Source organism: Bemisia tabaci, chromosome 8 (assembly GCF_918797505.1).
Source record: "Bemisia tabaci chromosome 8, PGI_BMITA_v3".
NCBI lineage: Eukaryota > Metazoa > Arthropoda > Insecta > Hemiptera > Aleyrodidae > Bemisia > Bemisia tabaci.
The window spans coordinates 29,634,496-29,656,734 of record NC_092800.1 but is presented as its reverse complement, the minus strand read 5'-3'; positions in this window follow the sequence as shown (position 1 = coordinate 29,656,734).

Below are 22,239 nucleotides of genomic sequence, written 5' to 3'. Positions count from 1 at the left end.
ATTGGGTCCGGGTACTAGGTCTCATTAAGGAGGGATGAAGGGTGCCCATTGTTCCTACCCTCACAATGGACGGGTTGCCGGCCTCTCGTCGCTGAACAAAAGAGGGTGGCCGGCGAGCGGTCAGGTCACCGCGTTCGGGACTGATGCGTTGCCATTTACGGATTTTAATGCCGAATAAAAAGTATCAGCTTACGTGAAACAAACTATAATATGATAACGGTTGTCTTAAATTTCCAGTTTTAGGTGTAAAATAGAAACAAATGCTCTTGGTTCCTTTTTTGCAAAATACAATCCAACTACTATTAGAATACTGCCGCGCGCAACCGCACATGTAATAAGAGATTCTAATATATATGTAATATAATTCCTATTTTATCAATTCAATTTTTTTCTCCCTTTTTTATCTTTTATTTTTATAGGAAAGAGACGAAAAATTTTGGGCGCATTTATATAGAGGAATACTGTTTGGAGAACGTCGAAATTCATCATCAATTTTAGTGATCGATCACAACTAAACGACTATTACGCACTGAAACCATCTTCTCATTGTTGATGTCTATTACCTTCATAATGCGAAATAAGATCTTAAATCGATTCCACGTCTCGAGTATCAAACGATCATGCAGGGACTTAAATGACAACGCGATACTGAATGAACGAACTCTTTGAGCTTATTTCATTGTTATCACGGGCTTGAATAAACCAATCTGATGCGTGTATCATGTTTCGGATCTGCGTATGTTCTATACTCTATGCATTACTCTGCCGTGTTAAAGAAGAACGTTGTATGAACATTCAGACGTTGTCAAATTTCTCTAAACAAAATACTGAACTTTGACAAAAGCTATGTATATTTCGTTTTGAAATATTCAAATCATTTAGATTAAATTGAGAATGACATTCTCAGAAGAATTGGAGGAAAAGTATTCACAAATTTTTGTAAAAATTTTGATTTTATCAATGGAAATCTGGCAACGCCTGATGGATCATACGGCGTTTTTCCTTATTGAGGAAGTATCGCAGGACTGCCCGGGTGCTTGCAGTTCACGATACCTGAGGAAGTTCGCCACATCGTATGACAATTACATCCTAGTGAAACTAGAGGAACATACAGTGCGTCCAGTGTTTCAAAATTTTCGCTCGAATTTTAGTTTTTCAAGCACATCAGTACGTGTTATGCCTGCGGCACCGTCATAATTGAAATTACCTCGCATTATTTTGTCCAATTCAAGTTAAGAAAGTATATTTCGAACATTCTTCTTTCGCGATCGTGAGGTGTAAGAATTATTTTGGGGGCGCCTCTCCCTCATCACTCCGGCTATACTGATGTGCTAAGGAAAGACGCCGCATGACTCTTTAGATGTTGCCAAATCTCCTTTGATAAAGCAAGCATTTTTAAATTAATGAAGCATTTTAATTTGCATTTTTTGATAAATAGAGCATTTCAAAATTTTTAAATATTTTTCCTCCGATTTTCCATGGAATTGTCTTCGTATGTAATTTGATCTATACTGCCGAAAATTTGAAAAAAGTTTATTCATAACTTTCTTCAAAACTAAATATTTTATAGGAACATTCGAATACTGATCACTGAGAAAAAAAAGTCGCTTGGAACAGTGCGACCGGCGCCAGCGCGACGCGAGGCTGGTCGCTGGCGCGCACGGTGCGGAACGCATAGTAGCGCCTTTCAAGACCGCAGGATACTTCACGCAATGCGCGTACAGCACTACAGCACGGTGAGCGCGGCGCAAAGTACAGCGCCTTACAAGTCTGCAGGATCCTTCATGCATTGCACGTATACCTGGGTGCGCGCTTCAGTTGTTTATTTTCTTGGTGTCGAACCTGCCCCGTTGTACACATTTGCCAAACAATGCACACCTCGAGCTTTCAATCCTAGATCACAGGATAGTAGAGATTTTGCAATCTTGTATGATTTCCGGTAAAAATATAATTTACTCGCTCTGGAAAAAAGAAATACATTGGATCTAGAGTCCAGACTCTTAAAAACATTGACAAGAAAAAATACTTTTGATTCGATCGGAATTTTGCTTAAATCGAGAACCAAAACTCTTAATTCAAGCGGATTTCGTTTTGATTCAAGCACAACTCCGATTGAACCAAGAGTATTTTTTCTTGTCATTGTTTTCAAGAGTCTGGACTCCAGATCCAAGCAACTTTTTTTTTCCAGTGAACGGCGGTTTTTCTTAGTTCGGCATTATGCGATCATGAATTTTAACCTATCTCGGACTCACCCGCGGGTGGCACTTTGATTGGAAGCGTGTTAATTTTATTTACACTGATAATGTTAAGCGATTAAAAACTATTGTGACCATTCGCGAGAGTCGCAGACAAGCGGGACGGCTCTCGAGATGTGACATGTGCCAGTCGAGACGACGGTGATAAGTGTGCCACGGGCCGAAGCCACTTCCCACCCAAGTCATCGTGTGTAAGTGTGATGGAATAAAACCATGTATTCCATACTTATGTCTCACACTGACTCGGTATATATAGTTGCCGGATCTAAATAAACATTTTGTAACTTAAGTAAAATAAACGTATGTAAAATAAACTTACGTAAAATAAAAACAAGCAGTGAACTCCAACACAATGTGTTGATAAGGCGCCGTCATTAACTCGCACATATCAACCCCTTTAGTTTTCATTTACAGAGATTTCAAAATAGGCAAACAGCATAAAAAGAGAATTCACGATCCAACACTGCGAGGTCAAAGACGCACCTTGACGAGACCGTGTATTGTGAAAGTAGAAAGCTATTCGATCGAATTTAAGTTTTTTGATCTGCCTCAAGCAAAATCTTATCAGATTCTTGAAGAAAAGTGCTACGGAATAATTTAAGCGAAGAAAGGAAAAATTCTGTCGAACTCCTAGAAGATAAAGTCGATTTAAAGGTATTTTGGGGCTAAAATACCCAAATCACCGGTAGTAAAAATCCCGTTATATTATTGAAAAGAAATTGACTCGATATAAATGCAATTGCATTAAATACGTCTTGATTTTGTTATTTTAAACGTCTTTCCATGCAAAGAAGTTCAACCATGTCGTTGCTTTATTCATTCATGAATTGAAAGTAAGCAATCTACATCCCGAAAATCTACTGATTTGCCGTAAAAAATTGCAGAAACTTGATATACCAGGTCGATGCACCCACTCGTTGAATTTACCAACCAATTTTGTGAGTGCAAATGTGTAAGAATCAATATGCTATAGTCATTTTGGGTGCATTTATTTTTCATGAAACAATAATAATTTCAATCCCGAAAAACCATCAATTTTCCGTATAAAATCGAAAAAATCAAAATATGTCAACTCCCCGACGTGAAAATTAGATTCTACGTATGTAAAATGTAAATACTTATGTATCGATATGCTGAACAGAACTATGTGTGGACAGTCAGAAGCCCGCGGCAACATTAATTCAACAGAAAAACTGTAAAAATTAGATAGGATTTTAGCCGCTTTGCCCGCCTCTCCTCGCTACTTACAACAAACCGTTCTTATACTCATCTCAAAATTTTTCTCAGAGCTTTGGGTTATTATCAGCTTCCATTTAAACTCCGGTTCGATGGCCGAATCGGCTGCCAAAAAAGCAAGCCACTGTTGAGGGGTTCTATGAGAAATTCGTGATATTATCGGCTCTCAGGAAATCACCCCATGGCTAAAATTGGTGGTATAAATGTTTAAGTGCTTAAAATAATCGTATTCAAGAAACTAAGGAATTAAACTATGGAGTCAATTTCTTTTTAATAATATAACGAATTTACTACCGGTGATTTAGCTATTATAGCCCCAGAATACTTTTAAAGCGCCTTTGCGTTCCAGAATCTCGACGGAATTTTTTTTTTTTTTTTTTTTTTGCTTAAACGATTCAAGAAACATTGTAGTTAAAAATATAAAGATTTTTCGATTTGGACGTATGAAAAATGTTTAACTCGTTCAGGCACACCGTGTATTGTATGGAGTACTGCTGTTATTCGACCGTTGTCTTCAGGTCAAAATTCTTACAAAGAAGCCCCTTGCAAGAGGCAAATTTTTTGTAATTTCTCCCAGTTTTTTCAGCGTTAGGTATATAAATGAATTGTTTGTCAAATTTTGAGGTCAATTATATTTAATTGTAATTTATACTTTCTTTTTTTCCCCTTCATTTTATTTTTCGTATCGAGGAGTCGAGGTTTTGTTGATTTCTTCGGATTTCGATTACTGTAACTTCTCTTCTATTCGGCCGATTTTTATGAATGAGGTCTCTTTTTATTTGTGTTTTAACGGAGAGTAAGGAAAAAATTGCTAAATACATGCGAAACAATTTTTTTTGAAAATTGGATGAATCCTAGCGTGACGGTGAAATGGTTAATGAAGCGTGAGTAATTGGGGTACGGGTATCGGCCGCGTTGGGACCCAAGGCCCATTGTTCTTCGTGACGCCGACGCAGTGATCAGGAGCGTGGGGACGAGAGGGCTTAGTGGACTCCTGTATGAGCCACGTTTAGCAAATGGTCTAATGAGTCTCGAGGCTCATCACAGATTGCACTTACCACTATCCTGGTGGCCCCGGCTATCAGAGCAAGGAGTACCAACTTTTGAAAAGGATAACAGTGTTGTGGAGATATGTCAAAGCAACGTTGTGAACAAAACGGAGTGAGTGAAATTCTCATTCAAGGAGTGCCGAACTGGTCAGCCATCCTCGAATCAGTTCGCTTGCTTCCGCTTATATATGCATATTTTAAATCAGCGCGCCCCATTCTAAGGTTTTTTTAAAAAAAACCAAGAAACGTAGACTCTTGGTATTCATTACACATAAACTAGCGAGCCCCAGAATGAGAAACAAATTTTAATCATTATTATTGACGGATTAGTAAACTTTTTACACGCTTTGGAAAATCTCAGAAGTTCGCGGTAGTCACTTTTCGGTAAGGAACTAGGGGACTCGGTTATTGTATCGAGGGGGGGGGGGGGTCGAAACGATCGCAAAGGCGGTATACTACGTATACGCGCCAATAGCTGTAAATCCTCATTACTCGGCAAGAAAGACAAAATTATACCAATACCAACAAGTTAAATCAAATTATTAGATGTATGTAACTCAATCGAAAACACAGGAAAATGCGGAAACAAGGCTAAAATACAAAACACAAAGGCAGGACGTTTCGGTACCTTACGGCACCATTATCAACTGCTAAAACAGAATTAAAAATAAGGAAGAAACTAAAATAAAAACCAGCGAACAGTGTTACATGGTGAAGTTGGTATTGAAATCAGTATGTTTTGTATTTTAGCCTTGTTTCCGCATTTTCCTGCGTTTTCGATTGTCGTATCCGTTTCGGGCTGCTTTTACATTCTCTTTGTTCCCACTATATGTAAACATGAATCTCTACCTTCAATCAAAGTATCACAAGCGTTATGCAACGTTTCAAAATTTCCGCCGTCATTTTATTTTTTTACTGAGAAATTGTTCAACGAAGCGTTCAACGAAGCTGTCCGAAATTTTATCTGTGCTGCCGGTAACATTCAGTGAAATTTTCAAACAGATTCAACCAACAATTTCTCTATAAAAAAATGAAATGACGGCAGAAATTTTTCAACGTCGCATGGCGCTTGTGATACTTCGGCCGGAAGGTGACAAGATGCAAATCTTATATAGCAGCTCGTAACAATGATAACATGGAAAAACAAGGTGGAAAACGGGAAACAAGGCTAAACAAACGATACACGTCTCGTTGTTTTATTGTGTGTTTTTTTAGCCATGTCTCCTATTTTCCCCTTGTTTTTTCATGACTCATTGAAATCATAGAAAAATAGTTTTTATAATAAAAAGAACAGGAAAAGGATTAGTACCTACCAAAGTAAAAACTATTATGTTATTTCTATACCCTCCATCCTTTGGAACTGTCAGATTATGATTTTCATACTTTAAACGACTAATTTGGGTTATAGTGTCAATTTCTGGTACAATTTGACAACCGTGGAACCTTTTATGACTATAAGCTCCCTCTGAAGAGTGTTGACCCTTCTTGACTGAAGCCGTGTGGGAAAATTATAACTGGGAAGTGATGGAAAAGGAGCTGGAGAAGCCGGTATGATTCAAATGATTCAAGTGTGTTTACTTATTTTTGAAGTCTAGGTGCTGGACGCTCAAAGCACTCCTATTAAAAACGGAAAATTTTAGTGTGAATAATATTGTATCTGGGTAAAAACTCCATGAAGAAAGAAATTGAACAACAAAATATGAAAATTCCAAAATTAGCGTTATCATATGGCCTACCTGTCGCAAGCTCACTCCGCAGTTAGCAACAGCCCTCAGAGATACTCTTGAATTTGATCTGGAACTCTGTTAGGCAGCGTTTAAGTACTTTCAAACATGTGTAAGATTCGAGATCATTTTTTTGGCACTTGGCCCGTATTGATAATACATACGGCTTCAACTCTTGAGCTAAAACTGTTAAAATATAGCCATGCTGAAACTATCAGACCACGAAAAAACCACCTGAAAAAAATAAAATGAGAGCGGAGATTTTTGAACCCCGCCTAAGAGGTACGTGGTCTGGTGATTTCATCGTCGATTTATAATTTCAGAGACCCATTCGGGGTATTTTTAAAAACATTTTAGAAAATGAAAAAAGACCAACAATTTTTAATAAATTTAAGAAACTTCACTTACTTGAATTTATACACGGAGAAAAAAACCTCGTGCGTGGAACCCGAAGTTCAAGTTATATGGATCTCTGAAGTTTCCAGATTGAGCATCTGAACACTTTAGGTCTAGCTGTCGAGGTTCGAACCACACATCTGAAACTTCAGTTCTTACATCTGAAGTGCTTCGGTTTTCACATCCGAAAAACTTCGGTTCTCACAACCGAAAAACTTCGGTTCTCACATCTGAAGTACTTCAGATGTAAGAACTGAAGTTTCAGATGTGTGGTTCGAACCTCGACAGCTAGACCTAAAGTGTTCAGATGCTCAATCTGGAAACTTCACACACATCTGAAACTTCAGTTCTTACATCTGAAGTGCTTCGGTTTTCACATCCGAAAAACTTCGGTTCTCACAACCGAAAAACTTCGGTTCTCACATCTGAAGTACTTCAGATGTAAGAACTGAAGTTTCAGATGTGTGATCCGAACCTCGACAGCTAGACCTGAAGTGTTCAGATGCTCTCAATCTGAAAACTTCAGAGATCCATACGACCTAAACTTTGGGTCCCACGCACGAGGCTTGTTCTCCGTGTATATTCACAGACAATTTTGAAGACATTTTAAGGTTAATTTCATTCAAAACACTTAAACCTCAGAGATTCCGAAACGTTGCGATAAAGATGAGCATTCTCAGACCTTTGCCACCAATGTGCACATCTCTCAACTTCAGATGCTACAAATTGGCTGTAAAGGAGTTTCTCACATCGTTCCTTCGTTAGCAAGTCTCCTTCCCGATGTTGCGAAACGTGAATCATCGACTATCCATACATCCCCATTTGAAGCTATGATAAAGAATCGATTATCGAGGTGCTTGTTGCGATCGCCATTACAATCGATACTTTACCATATGTTCAAATGGCGAATCCATCGATTCATCGCGAGCACACTACGCTATTGCGAGCAATTACCCGGCGTCGACAAAGTGGAGGTCTATTCATCACCGCCAAATGCAGCTTTGATATCGTCATTAACGCATCGAATTCAAATGTTCGTTACGCTCGCGAGCTTTTCGTCATTTGTAGCAACAATTGTTGCTGATGCCCTCAGCGCGCAAATCGCTGGAAATCCGGCGAACGAGCGTTAAGCAAGGCGAGTTTCCGATTCAATCTAGCAACGCGTTAATGCCCTCAAACTTGAGAATTCGATAAGTCTGTTGATTTTTGGAGCAGGCGAACTTGTTAATTGCTCGCGGATTTGCAGTCACAAACTTACGCCCCGTTGCGAAGTCTCCGGGATCGCGATGACGCTGATGGTGTGGTTGTTTTGATTACTTGATGAGTTCGGCAACGGTGTAATTGCTTCCTTGCATCTTTTATTCCGTTTACGAATTCATGAGCGTTTACTGAAAGTTGCCGCACAATCCGGGTTTGTTTTTAACTTTTCTTCGGAATCGGCTATTAGTATCTGACTGCGCTCGAGTTTCAAGCTGCTTGGGAGTGGCTTTATTTCTCCCGAGTTTGCATTTAATTGAACATTTAAAGCGATACTAAGGTGGGACCCATTTTGAAGTCAGTTAGTTGTTTTTTATTAGTTACATGCGCGAGAAAAAAAGGAGTAGGTATTTTGCTGAGGGTTCAGTTACACGATCAAATTGAGCCATCAAACTGAAGCTCTGATTGGTGGAAAAAGACCTGAGGTGCGGATGCGATGCGACCGATGAGAGGCCCAATTTGATGGCTCAATTTGATTGTGTAACTGAACCATAATTAACGACCCGATGAAGGGGTGTAATCCACCCCACAATAGTTGCAAAAGTCATGTTGGTTACATCTTTAGCGAAGGTATTTCGATGATGAAATTACAAAATCGAGTATCTCAATTGAGGGGCGTGGAGGACAAGGCGCATTAGTGCAGTTTTTTGACGAAATTGAGATATTTATGAACTCAACTAAAACTAGTTTGAAAGTATATTCTGTGAAAAATTCACAACTAAAATCCAATTTTAAGGCATCAAAAAGTGAGTTTAAACATTGCGAGTGGTTTAATTTTTTAGGGGCGGGATATTGAGGGCAGTAGAGGGTGCGGAATTGCATTACAATCAGGATATTTAGTGCCTTGGAAATGACAGATGATTGTTAATTGCTCTAACTGGAATAAAGTCTCTTGGATCTAGACTCCAGACTCTTAAAAATTTGACAAAAAAAATTACTCTTGATTAAATTGGATTTTTTCTTGTATTAATCAAAAGGAAATCCGCTCGGACTGAAATGCTTGGCCCTCGATTCAAGCAAAACTTCGATTTAAACAAAGAGTCTGGACTCTGGATTCAAGAGACCTTTTTCCCAGTGCTCTCTTAAAGCTATACTATTTTATATTTTATTTTTATGTTTTCCCAAAAAAAGGATAGTAACTCTTAAACCATCATTTCTTCGATTTAGTGGAACATTTGTGAGCATTTTTGGTCCCAAAATACTCGTAGCATACCCCTTTCAATTTTCCCAACCAAGGTACCCACCAACTTTTCCATAGTCCCGTTCCCTGCAGCCAGTAACATTCTACAAATTAAAGGATAATTTACGAGCGATGAAATTGAGGAGCTTTCGGGAAAAAGGGCACATAGCAAAAAATTGCGTTTTAGAGAAATGCATTAGAAGTTTTGATCATTACTCTATGGCCACTAACAGTGACTTTCGTTCAAAATCGGGAGTCCAAGCTGCGCTCAAATGTACGATCAGTGGCCAGAAATTAATGAATGAAACTTAAAATGCATTTTTATCAAACGCTATTTCTTGCTGTGTGCCCTTTTTCCGGAAAGCTCCTCAATTGTCCTTTTTAAAAGAAAGAAGTAACTGTCAACAATCGCATCGTTTGTAAATTTTAAATGTCCCATTCCAATCGTGTGCAGACGGCTTCAGATTTTTTTTTTTTTTCAGCGGCGAGTGATATCTTCATCGGTAGCTTAGAATTAATCACACCTGTCAGAGCAGAGCTCATGAGCTATTGCGCTAATCCTCAAGATGCAATAGCCCGATTCATTGCACTTCAGATCTTCCGCTCATCTCCCACTCTCCTCTCTCCCCCTCTCTCTCCTCCCCCTCCCCCTCTCCCTGAGAACGAGTCTAGTTTCCACCTCGCGTTCCGGTGGCGCCTCCCGCGGTGACCATGCTCAGCTGCCATTAGAGTGTCTCTTCGATTTTTCGAGCCTCCTGAAATAGGTCGAGCCAATAAATAGACTATCCGTCTTCGCCATGACATGGAAAGGGCTTAATTTTGAATTGCATCGAATCAATAAATTTCAAGATCACGCGTTTATGCGCTGATTGCGTTTCCTGACGCAGAACTGCATCCTGAGCTTAGTTGCCAACTGTGATGAATGTTGAGACGTCTTTTTGTGAGGGAGAGCACAGACATGTCGGTAATGAAGATGTTGCACGTGTGAGGGATTTGCGATTGGACAATTGATTCTCATGTAAAAGTTTGCGAGACCTCGATGGTGCCACTGGTTTTCTCTGAAATCAACTCTCAAGCTCAAAAGAAGCTCTAAAGGTGAGGCCAAAATGGAGGGGATAACCCACGCTATCCTCAGAGTCCACCTCTACACCAAGACAAACTCTCCATGCAAAGATAGGGAGCAAATATATTGACAGGGCTGCCACTTTATTCGGGGACTCTAAAACTGAAAACACGGCATCACTGCTAATGTATTTGCTCCCTATCTTTGCATGGAGAGTTTGTTTTGATGTAGAGGTGGACTCTCAGGGTAGGGTTAGATATCCCCTCCATTTTGGCCTCACTTTGAGAGCTTTTTTTGAGCTTGGGAGATGATTTCAGAGAAAACCAGTGGCACCATCGTGTTTCTCGCGAACTTTTATATAAGAATCAATGGTCAAATCGCAAATCCCTCACACATGCAACATCTCCATTCATTCTCCTCATATCGTCGCTCCTCTGACATAAAGGTGCGTATATCGATTTCCTTATGAGCTCCAGAAAGCAAGGATTCATCACCATACAAATAAATAAACCTCAGTACGGCTAGGAACAAAATATTTTGGTCTTTCCTCTCTGGTTTCTTCATAGATGTCTTCTTTCAAAATTAGCATTTTGATCAGGCGAAAATTGCTTTTACTTGAGTGGTGGCAACTATGCCATTGTATAATAAACAAAACTCCAGCTCTCTTGGCAGCTGAAATTCCTTTATTTATAAGGTTGGTGTGTGGCCGGTGGGTGGTGAGGGACTCGTATCATCAGTCATCAATCGGTGCCAATAAATCCGGTTCATTTGGTTTGCTCTCTCGGATGTTGAGTTCTTAATTATGATCTCAAGTTTTATTACCTCGCGGGAGATAGAGCTTATGGTTCGTAGGATCGTTCTATCGATGGTCATTGTCAATTACCGCGGATGTTACAGAATGGTCATGGTTGCAATAATTGTGGAGGGCAAGCGGAAAAATTTCGTCGAGAAGTCCCATGTAGGAAGATGCGACGGAAAAGCGCTACCACTCCGTCTCAGATGCAGGCAACTTGACCAAAAAGGCCACCGAATTTTTAAAAAAACGCTAATTTTTTTTCGAGAAAATGTTTTTTAGAACTTCTTTCTCTTTTTATTGATCAATAATCTCAAATCTTCAAAACGAGATCCTATGCTGGGCTCAAAAAATCCATTGGACGGTTATAAAATTAAAGTACCTACATTATGAATCGCTCATATACTTTACCATGCTGTTTCATTTTTTTGTTACGAAAGAAGAAAACGGCATTGGAATGTTTGTGAATATATTGTCTCCAATCTAGGTGGATTTCATTGAAAATTTTCAAGGTGTTAAATGTTCTCTTATCTTAAAAGGAAAGAAAAAGAAATAAAAGAGAAAAAACGAGGGCATTTATAGGCAACGTGAAACGCAGTTAAGCAGATTCTAAATGAATCCGTTGAGCTGATGTTTCAGCATTCGTATTTTTAATTGAATGAGCTGTAACTAAATCTTCAAATGTGGGAAGTGTTTAACAAGTTGTTATACTTTACACTAATTGCTAAGCTTTAGCTTACACGTGAAAAGACTGCATACTGTTAGTGATATGCTGGCAGATTCTTACGCGTATAAGTTCTTCAGCAGAATCTTGTTAGTTGCCAATAAAACGCCTCTCTAATGAGCCTTTGCCTATACCCTTGTTTCGTGGCTTCATTCTTCTTGAATTACACGACCCGTTTTGTAACTTTATAGCTTAGCTGAGTTTGAAACATATGTCTCCGAGGAAAAAGGGTGCCTAAATGAGCTTAATTCTCATTCAGTGAGCATTCAGTTTCATACTGAATTTTTTGCATCACTTTTGAAGATTCATCTGCCAACTTTGAACGCAAGGACCAACAGAGAAATGGATTAAGCGAAACTGCCGTGCTAAGGAAAAACGTGGTAGACACCTCTAGACATCGTCAAATTTTCCAAAATTAAATATTTATCTTTGAGGAAAGCTATGTAATTTTGCCTCGAACTTTTCAGATACTTAAGAAATAATTAAAAATAAAATTATCGGTAAAACTGGAAAAATTATATCCAATAATTTCCTAAAAAATACTTATTTTATCAAAGGGAATTTTGCAAATACAAGGGCTATTATGACATTTTTTCTTAACTCGGCAACATACGCAAAGTTGTTCTGGTAACAAATTATTGTCACCCCTCTGACGTGAGGGCATATCTGAAATTCCTTAGGAGCCCTATTCTCCTATAACACTATGCTTTCTGCAGCTCAAGTGAAAATAGACATACGAACTTACGACTGAGTAGCTACGTTATGAGATCAAATCAACCACATTTCTAGCACTGGTCATTATACATTTTTAGGCTACCTCTGGCAAGTATTACTGTTATCAAATTTCGTGCCTATATTCAATTATTATAGTAAAACGTAAAATAGTAAAAAGTATGATTCAATTTACTAAGTCTTTTCTATTGACAAAGAAATATCTCCGAATTTAGATTATTTTTACGGCTGCCTCAGAACTTATTGAAGCTATATTGAAAAACTTGATCTATTACGAACTCAGTTGCTTCCAGGACTTTATGTTCACCTAACTTTCGTCTATTAAATAAATGTCCACCGCTATTTATGTCCACATTTTTTCCTTCTCATTTAAATGACAGGAACCACCTCAAAAATAAATGCATACTCGTACTACTACTACCTTCATTCTTAAAAACATTTCATTCATGAATCAAGTCATGAAATAGTTAGTTAGTTAGTTAGTTATTATAATTTTGAGACATTCAGTGACTCAGGCTATTAACGTCTTTACAGGTAATTTTGAAAATAGGAGTATAAACGAAAATTTAGATTTGAACAGACTCTAAGAGCGGATAAAAACATATGTTCATGTGTACACTGTATCGATATGATAAGACGAAAACCAAAGCGGGAGCCTAGGAAACGCTCCAATGCCAAATTAAACATTTTTCAGTAACAGATGCAGTCAAAATTGAAAGTTCTCTTTAACTAGTTATTTCATGCGCCTTCAATCTTGTAGGATACTGTGCAACGCCTCTGACGCGAAATAGTTGCTTATAGCGTTGCTGCGCGGCAGGCAAACAGCGTGAAACGCGCATAGGTGCCTACAAACCTAACAGGATACTTCACGCGTTGCGCAATGCGTGAAGTATCCCGTTAGGTTTGTAGGCGCCAGAGCGCGTTCTGCGCTGCTAAGACGCCGCTCCGCTCTGTGTTAGACTCTAATATTTAAACTCGCGGAGTCAGCGTTTTTCAACTCATGATTTTGAAATGTTTGCACTCTCTGCATTGAATATTCCCTTTTAAACTGATGAAAAAGAAATATGTACTACTGGAAAATATAATGTGTTTTTTATAAATATAATAGTGGTTCTGTGTCAAATTTAATGATTTCCAAAGCATTCAAATTTATTCTTTTATGTTTTGGGCTTTTACTGTGCTGCAGCGTGGTGTAAGCGCAACTAAACGCTCAAAATTGGACGTATTTAACGCAAGGAGGTCGATGTACAAATAAGTTAAAAACGAAAAATTGCGTGCTTCTTAGTTTTTTTCCTCTTTTATTAATTTTTGTATAGTTTCTTTCATCACAACTACGGCTCATTGAGATTCATATCGATGCCATCGCTAGGAAAAGGTTTTACAAATATTTACCACGTTTTAAAAATGTAAATGTTTTTAAAATGAAGTAATCAATTTCATTAAAAAAAAAAGAATGTACATTTAAGGCATATTTTATATGGAGAATTTCAAGGATAGAAATTAAACCAAGTATTTACCAAAGACAATTTGAAAAGATGAGTCAAAAGAAGAAATTAACATTTCATTTAAAATATGAATTACGATAACAACACCTCATTCTCTCTTAATTTTCTCATTTCGATATTGTCAGTATAATTTTACACACGGACTAAAATATGACGCTTGAATTTGATTTTAGTGGACTTTACATTTGTGGACTTAACTTAGTGGACGTTTAAGTAATGGACTCAACAATAGTGTGGGCTTTAGAACTGTGGACGTAAAAATTGTGGACGAAAAGTCTGTGGACGTAAAAACAGTGGACAAAAGTCCGTGTACCACTCAATTTTCTCTCACGTCAAGCATCCCCCAATGAAACACCTGACGGGAAAAATCCAGCAATGAAAACTTTTGTTCCTGTATCTAGTGAAATGAATAGCAACATTGAAGCAGCCTCACGTTTTCCTCTGGCAAATTCAGTCACTCCCGGTGAAGAGCTAAGATTGTGCGGATGCATTTAACGTGTATGAATGATTAATACGACAAAGTGCACAGTGCCGTTTTTGCTCGCAGAGAAATGGGGAGGTGCCGCGCAGTTGTTTCATTATGCTATTCTCGGTCCAATGACGCTACGAGGAACTTACCTTAAATTAAGTTTGCAGGAATTTATTTCCTCGTTCTCCTCCCTCGGGAAGCTTTCGCTAGTTTTTTCCCAGATGAAGATGACGCGAGAGGGGAAAAATAAGATTATGACAGTGTCTTCAAAAATGAAATTTGCTGAATATTCCCACACGAGTAGCTTTCCACGAGGATAAGTTATGTCACGAGCATAAAACTATCACAGAGAATATGATAATTTTCTTTGTGTCAATGATATGTGATGAAAGATATTTGAGAAATCGTTCACATCAAAAAAAGCTCCGGCCGTGGAGGCCATAAGCAGCGGACCTGGAGCACGGACTGGATGGGCTATATGGCACTACCGTTCGCCTACGCGCCTGACGGCCGGATTGCTACGTGCGGGGACGATGCGGAGTCCTACGGACATGAAAACCGTAAGTCGCGGCCTCGAGCGGCATAGGCAGCTTGCGCTCTAGGCGCTACTTACGGGCTGGACGGCCGGAGCTCTGCGCGCCGCCGCTGTCCGCGACGTGGTGGATTTTTTCGGAACTACAGCTGAAAATTCACCATTAAAGTACATACTTAGAAAAGAAAAACTTTCCAGCAAAGTTTTAAACATTGAGTGAATTATCTTGTGTCAATTTCTGAACAAGATTTTTTTTCTTTCCTTCTTTTTAAAATAGGTATATATTTCTTTGTTGATAGTTCATAACAATTTAGTTTCAGGAAAGTGATGGATAATTCAATGTCTAAGAAAGAAAAAGAGCATATGAACGTTAGCTTGTTGATCATGTTTCAGATATCAAGAGAGATTTGAACTCCTTGGCTGATAGTTCAGCAAGTCAATTTGAGAAAAGAGATGAATCTTAGAGAAGAGATGATGCTTATTGAGAAAGAAAATCAGCATATGAATGTTAGCTTATTCATCGTGTAGAGATATCAAGAGAAATTTTCAAAAACCTAACTTTAATGTTGCAAGCCTTCGTAGAAATAAATAAAGCACTGGGGAAGCACTGGAAGGAACAAATGTAGATAGATCAAAAATTCATGCTACCTATTTTAAATGTAGAACAGACTGTCCAAGGTATGATAAATTGCTAAAACTCATTGCAGCGAAAAATGTAAATTGAAAAATCATTTTTATCACTTGGCAGCCCGTTCTCAATAAATGTAATTACTTTCACTCAATGAGAATTCAGCATTTGTCAAAAACAAAACCTGGTTCATCCCTCAATAAAAAATACGAATGCAAAGTAGGAAATCACCCAAATGATTAACAAAGGAAAAGCACAGGCGTAGGTCTAGGTACTTACAGATTTTTACTCCTTACGACTAGAAAAGCTTCAGAATCTTGAAAATGAGGTTGAGAATATTTCAAAGTGTAAATTCAGTAGTAAAAGTTGACAAAACTTCAAGATATAACTCTCCGCAATAACTACCGGATACAATTTCCACAAAATATTAGCGAAGAAATATACCACCGAAAATTGTCACACTTGTTAAAATTGTAGATCTTCCCTTCAGCAAACTGAAGCGCGATTCACACAAAATTTTACCACTATTACAGTACACTGAGCTCCCTAGAATTGGGATATGGAATCAGAGAGATATTCACAGCAACAATGTTTGCACTGGCTCTTATCGGATAATCAACGCAGGCAAGATTGGCTTATAGCTTCCGCTGGCGGACAGCTATTTTGGCAACAGAGAAGGGAGGTGTTGGATGTCGGAGAGTGAAATACTACCTACTCTCAATTGAAAACATTTAAGTATAAGCCAGAGATTAGATTGAAATGGAATAAAAAATCAACCCAATCTTATGAGCAAGCAAAGGTGGCACAATGAAGTTGCAATCGGTAAATAGACATTCTTGTGTCTACATTATCAGTATTTTAGTGTGGCGGTAATTTACTCTGTGGGAAGATGCGTGGCAGGTAATTGATTGCTTTTCTTGGATTTAAGTTCTTTCCCTTAGTAGGGGGAAAATAAGTGAATTGCAAACGAACTTACAGGAGGAGAGGATATGAGCTCAGTGTGTAGGTAAAACTGACAATTTTCACTTAACTCTCGTCGCATTTCCGAAAGTATTTGACAAGCGTTATCACACAGAACTTTAGAATCAATCGTGCACCGCACAGAATCAAGAAAATATATCGAAAACCTCCAAAATTAAACGAAAAACGAACACACGTAATGAGCAATGATTTTTTTTTTTTTGTTGGTTAGGAATTGGAATCTACCCGAAAGTTTTTACCAATTTTGTTCGCTAGAGGTCGCGTTTGGTGGGAGCTCCTCCATTGAGGTTACCCAAAACAAAAACACAGTTTAGAAAGTATTGAAGTTCAATTCACTGGTCACTGACAATAAAGTTTTACCGAGTAATTTGAATGTTTGTTCACTTATTCCACGTCAGTACTACTACTGTCCATACCGATGTCGAGAACGTGGGTGCGTGCCAATCGTCTAGGCATTTGACTATTATCGAGAAGTCCGACAGCGAGGTGATTTGGGTGCACATGAAGTTTGTTTACATATTTTCGATGCATGACTTTAATAACTTCAGCTACATAAGGCATATTAGCATCACGATGTATTGAGTCATTACGAACATACCAGGGCATCCCTGAGATTCGTCGGAGGATTTTGTTCTGCAGTGTCTGAATTTTTTTAACGTTTGTTCGAGAGGCGGTTCCCCATAGTTGACAGCCATACGTCCAGACTGGTTTAATGATAGATTTGTAAATTTGCAATATGACCAACAATGACAAGCAATTTACTAGATTCTAACCTCAATAAACAACGCTGAGTGGTGGCTGCGATCGCTCCCGAAAATGTTCAAGGCTGGCGGCAACTTTAAATTCACGCACTGAATAACATTGACGTAAAATATTATAATTTTCTGCGAATATACACGTAGCCGTCTCAATTTTAATCTGATGGTGACGCCATTTTCCGAAAACTGAATCTCACCTCACTGCCAACGGCCGTGGAAGCGGTTGGCTCCGATCCTGAAACCCGTAACTTACGCTCGGCTCCTAACCGGTCTTACGGCCATGAAGGCCGCGCGGGGTCCACGGGACACCGGCCGCTGGGTCCAGTACTAGCTGGCGCACAGCGCGTTAACGCCGGGATCACCAGTGTCCAGAGCAACCGGGTCACAGGGCCGTAGTTTTTTTTTTGAGTGTTCATATTGGAGACTTCTCCAATTTGTATAAAACTTTCTAAAACTTCCACCCTTAAGTTTCATTATTCACAAACGCAGCCTCCATGTCTGCACACAGCTGGATATTGTGTAGTATACCTCCTAAATGAAAGCGCGGTTCAGAATTAATTTGCGCATTCTTACACCCAAGTAGCATTTTTAATGTAAAAGTTGAGAAAAGTTGAAACAGTGTTTGTATTAGTTGCAACAAAGTTGTAACTTTCGGTCAACTTTTGGTCGATAAGTGCCGATTTTCGGCGATCTGATCGGAAGACAAAGTTGCAACCTGCTGAGATTGCAACATTGCTGCACCAAAGTTGTTTAAAATCTAAAGATAGGTAACCAGCAATACTTTGAAGTTGAAACATGTTTCAACTTAATTGCAACTAGTTCCAACTTTGATAGCTCCTTCGGGGGAGAGAGTAGGGAATCTGCACATCAATCTATTAGTTGCAAGAATCAAACGATTTTGTTGCAAGTTGTTGCATTGTTGCAACCTCTGCTACTTGGGCAGAAGTCCAGATTAACGCCAATTTTACTTTATTTTGCAGTAAGGAAATACCATTTTCAGCTTATCACAGAAACAACGTACGTACCACCGATGTGGTATGCACATCGATAAGTGCTTTTACGGATGAGTTTGAAATACTGGTTCGTTACTGCAAAATGAAGTCCAATTCAGCTTCTCCTAATTTTTATTTCCAAAGAAACAGCCTTAGCTTCTAACAGGTAGTAATGGGCGGGGCCTGTTTTCTCCGAAAACTGAAAAAGATAAATGAAGCTGCACGTGGTAACTGAGTTTAAGAGTTTAATTTGCTCACTTGATCCGCTAACCCCCCCCCCCCTTTACCCCCTATCCCTCCCGTCCCATCTCCGTTTCCGTGCACCTCTCTCCGCAGTTGAAATTGTGCGGAGCACATATGTGAGGATGAAGTTTGAAGTCCAAGCGAAGGGGTTGAAGGGGGATGCGAGGGCAGGGAAATTGGAGTAAAACGCGAAACAAAGTAGTGAATTTTGGGGATTGGGCGCGGGTGGGGGTGGGTAGCCGGATAATGACGTTAATTACGCTTCGTTCCTTTGACGGAAGTAATTTCATTCACAACCCGTCGTTTCCCGGATGAAGGAACATAACTCCATTCCACGGTTGCAAAATTGACTAAAAAAATGCAATACTTACAAGGATGTACTAATGCGATATTCGTCCAAAATTTGCCTGATTTTTGCATGGAATCAGAGAAGAAATCGGTGTAATTTTTAATCAGAAATTCTCAAGATTCTCCTGGTAAAAATGCACTTTACAAGAGGAAATTTGGCAACATTAAAAATTAGTCACGTTCTTTTGTGGGGAAACGGATGAACCGCCTTAAACGTGCGTTCTCGGGACGCGGGTAAGTTCGCGCCACGAGGCGACATCGGGCTACCCTCTGAGTCAAAATCGCGTAAATGTCATGGGAGTCCTATGCACATAAGTGGTTTTGCATTTCGCACTCGGCTCCCGATAGGAAGTTGAGGAAAACCCCGGGTACTTTTCATGCACTGTCGCGGATCTTATGCGGAACCGTGGAAATTTTGTTGTTGAGGTGTGTTCGTGTGTTGGCTTTTGGGCCTGGCGGGAATGCTAGCCGCTTAAATTTATCGTGGAATTTCATCCCCATGCAGTAGCTTGCTCGTGAATCGTAGAGTCAAACAGGCTGCGTTGTGTATAATGCTGCTTATACACGGAGAAAAAAAACTCGTGCGTGGGACCCGAAGTTTAGGTCATATGGATCTCTGAAGTCTTCAGATTGAGCATCTGAACACTTTAGGTCTGGCTGCCGAAGTTCGGATCATACATCTGAAACTTCAGTTCTTACATCTGAAGTACTTCAGATGTGAGAACCGAAGTACTTCGGATGTGAGAACCGAAGTACTTCGGATGTGAGAACCTAAGTACTTCAGATGTAAGAACTGAAGTTTCAGATTTGTAATCCAAACCTCGACAGCTAGACCTAAAGGGTTCAGATGCTCAATCTGAAAACCTCAGAGATCCATATGACCTGAACTTCGGGTCCCACGCACGAGTTTTTTTTCTCCGTGTATCACTGGCGGTTGGCTGGGAAAAGTTGAAGGGATCATTTTTATTTTTTTATTTTTTTTCTTTTTTTTTTACTACTTCAAATAGCCCACAAGGGCTAATCCCACGCTTTAAGTCCCATCCCCCCTCCGTCCCTACTGAACCAGCCCCAGAAAACCATTATTTGACCATTATTGAACCATTATTTAGGGATGTCTCATATTTTTATTATAGTAGACTACTCACCAACAGTGTTATTTATCCATTCATTTAATTATTTATTTTTTTTATATTTTTTTTAAACTTATCTAAGACTTTTCTTGATACGCTGGAAAATCTCACAGAAAACGTTATAATAAATTTTTTGATCACTAAAATTCAAAGATAATCGGAGATTTTTAGCTGTTACGATGGAATCACGTGTTTTTCAACACCTATCAACTTCTTTATGGTGGAGAACATGCCTGCATGAGTTTAAATGTGAAAAGTAAGATATACGGTACATTTTTTTTTTTTTGAGGGGGGGGGGAGGTTAAGCAGACAATAAAAACCTCGAGCAGAATTACTTTGGTTAAAGAGATCGGGTTTTAAAAATTAAAGGTGAAAAAAAAAAATTACTGAAACACAAGGATAATCATTTACTCACGATCAATCTTCCATTAGCAGGGATGAGTACATGGCCTTTTCCAACCTTTCATTTAGATGAATATGCACTTGGACCTACGCAGAAGTTGATAGGGCTGTATCTCATCCTTCGCTTCGAATTCACTAATTGTACGAAAAAAGTCTGCGAAAGGTTCGTTTAAAGTTCGTCTAGCTGTGCTGAAAAGCTGTAACTGTCACAATGTGAGCCTTACTTACACCCCGCGTGTTTCAGTCGTAAATGTTACCGTCAGAGACCTTGAGAACTTGAACTCTCTATTGCTGACGCCTAGTCCCCCAGGAACGCAGGGTGAATTGAAATCCACGCAGAGGCATGATTCTGTTAAGATTTAATCATGTCAAAAATTATATCAGCCATTCTTGCAGCCGCATTCTCGAGTATTTACGGTGCAACATCTACCCTTTACCGTTGTTACTGTTGTAAAACTCGTAACTTGTAAGCATGCATAATGTAGTTAATTTGTCGCTTCGCTAACAAATTGAGTTTGTAAGAGCTCGAGCGAAAAGTCCATTTTCTCATTAATTTTGAATAGCAGAGTAAGCTATGTGGGTGTTTTTGCACGCGGCAAAACCCATTAGTTAACAATGTAACAAAATGCACCGTGGTGATTCTAGATGCATTCCAATGCAAACTTAAGGTGACGGATACATTACACCAGGGAGGGACGGATTGAGATGTTAAAAAAATATCTTTTATCGATGATAAATGATTGGAAAAAGGTTGGGCCTTACATACAACTTGTAACGCAAATGTCATCACCTCTGGTTGAATTCTGTTCCCTTCAAAAGCAAAACTAAAAAAGCTATTTTTGTAGATTTTAGATATTTTGGATTTTATGGTCCAAATGATGTTATCGATTATAATGCGAGACAATTTTAAGATTAAAAGTCTTAACGTAGATTCCAATTTAACTTGTGTTTGAAAACGCTTTATTTTAGAATTTTAATTTTTAAACCACTGCAGAGTCAGATCCGTGATTTTTGCATTTACTTTCTATGCAAAGATGGCGTCAGATAGTCGTCTGCTGCAGTCTAAACGTGCCTCAATTCACTGTCGTTTCTCGCTTGAAGGAACATAACTCCATTCCAAGATTACGAAATTTGACCGAACAATTCAATTTTTTACAAAAATGTACTCGTGCTTCTTTCGTTCAAAACTTACCTGATTTTTGCATGATATCACCGGAAAAAGTCGCTGAAGTTTTCAGGAATAAGTGCCCAAGATTCTCTTGGTAAGAATGCAATTCATGTGGGAAAATTTAGCAACATTGGAACATAGTTATACGTTCTTTTATACGTGAAAGGACGTCATTTTGCGTTAACTCCGGCGTGCCCGTCATATCTCAGCTAGAGGTTGAACGCGTAACAAGAGATGATAGGACGGAGCCTTAAATGAGTTTGTAAAATGGAGATGTTGCATGCGTGAGGGTTTTGCGATTTGACTGTTGATTATTCGTATGTAAAAGTTTGCAAGAAACACGATGGTGCAATTGGTTTTCCCTGAAATCAACTCCCAAGCTCAAAAAAAGCTCTCAAGTTGAGGCAAAAATGGAGGGATTATCCCATGCTATCCTGAGAGTCCACCTCTACATCATGACAAACTCTCCTTGCAAAGATAGGGAGTAAATATATTGACAGGGCTGCCACTTTATTTGGAGACTCTAAAACTGAAAACACGGCAACCCTGCGAATGTATTTGCTCCCTATCTTTGCATGGAGAGTTTGTCTTGATGTAGAGGTGGACTCTCAGGATAGTGTGGGATATCTCCTCCATTTTGGCCTTAAATTGAGAGCTTTTTTTGAGCTTGGGAG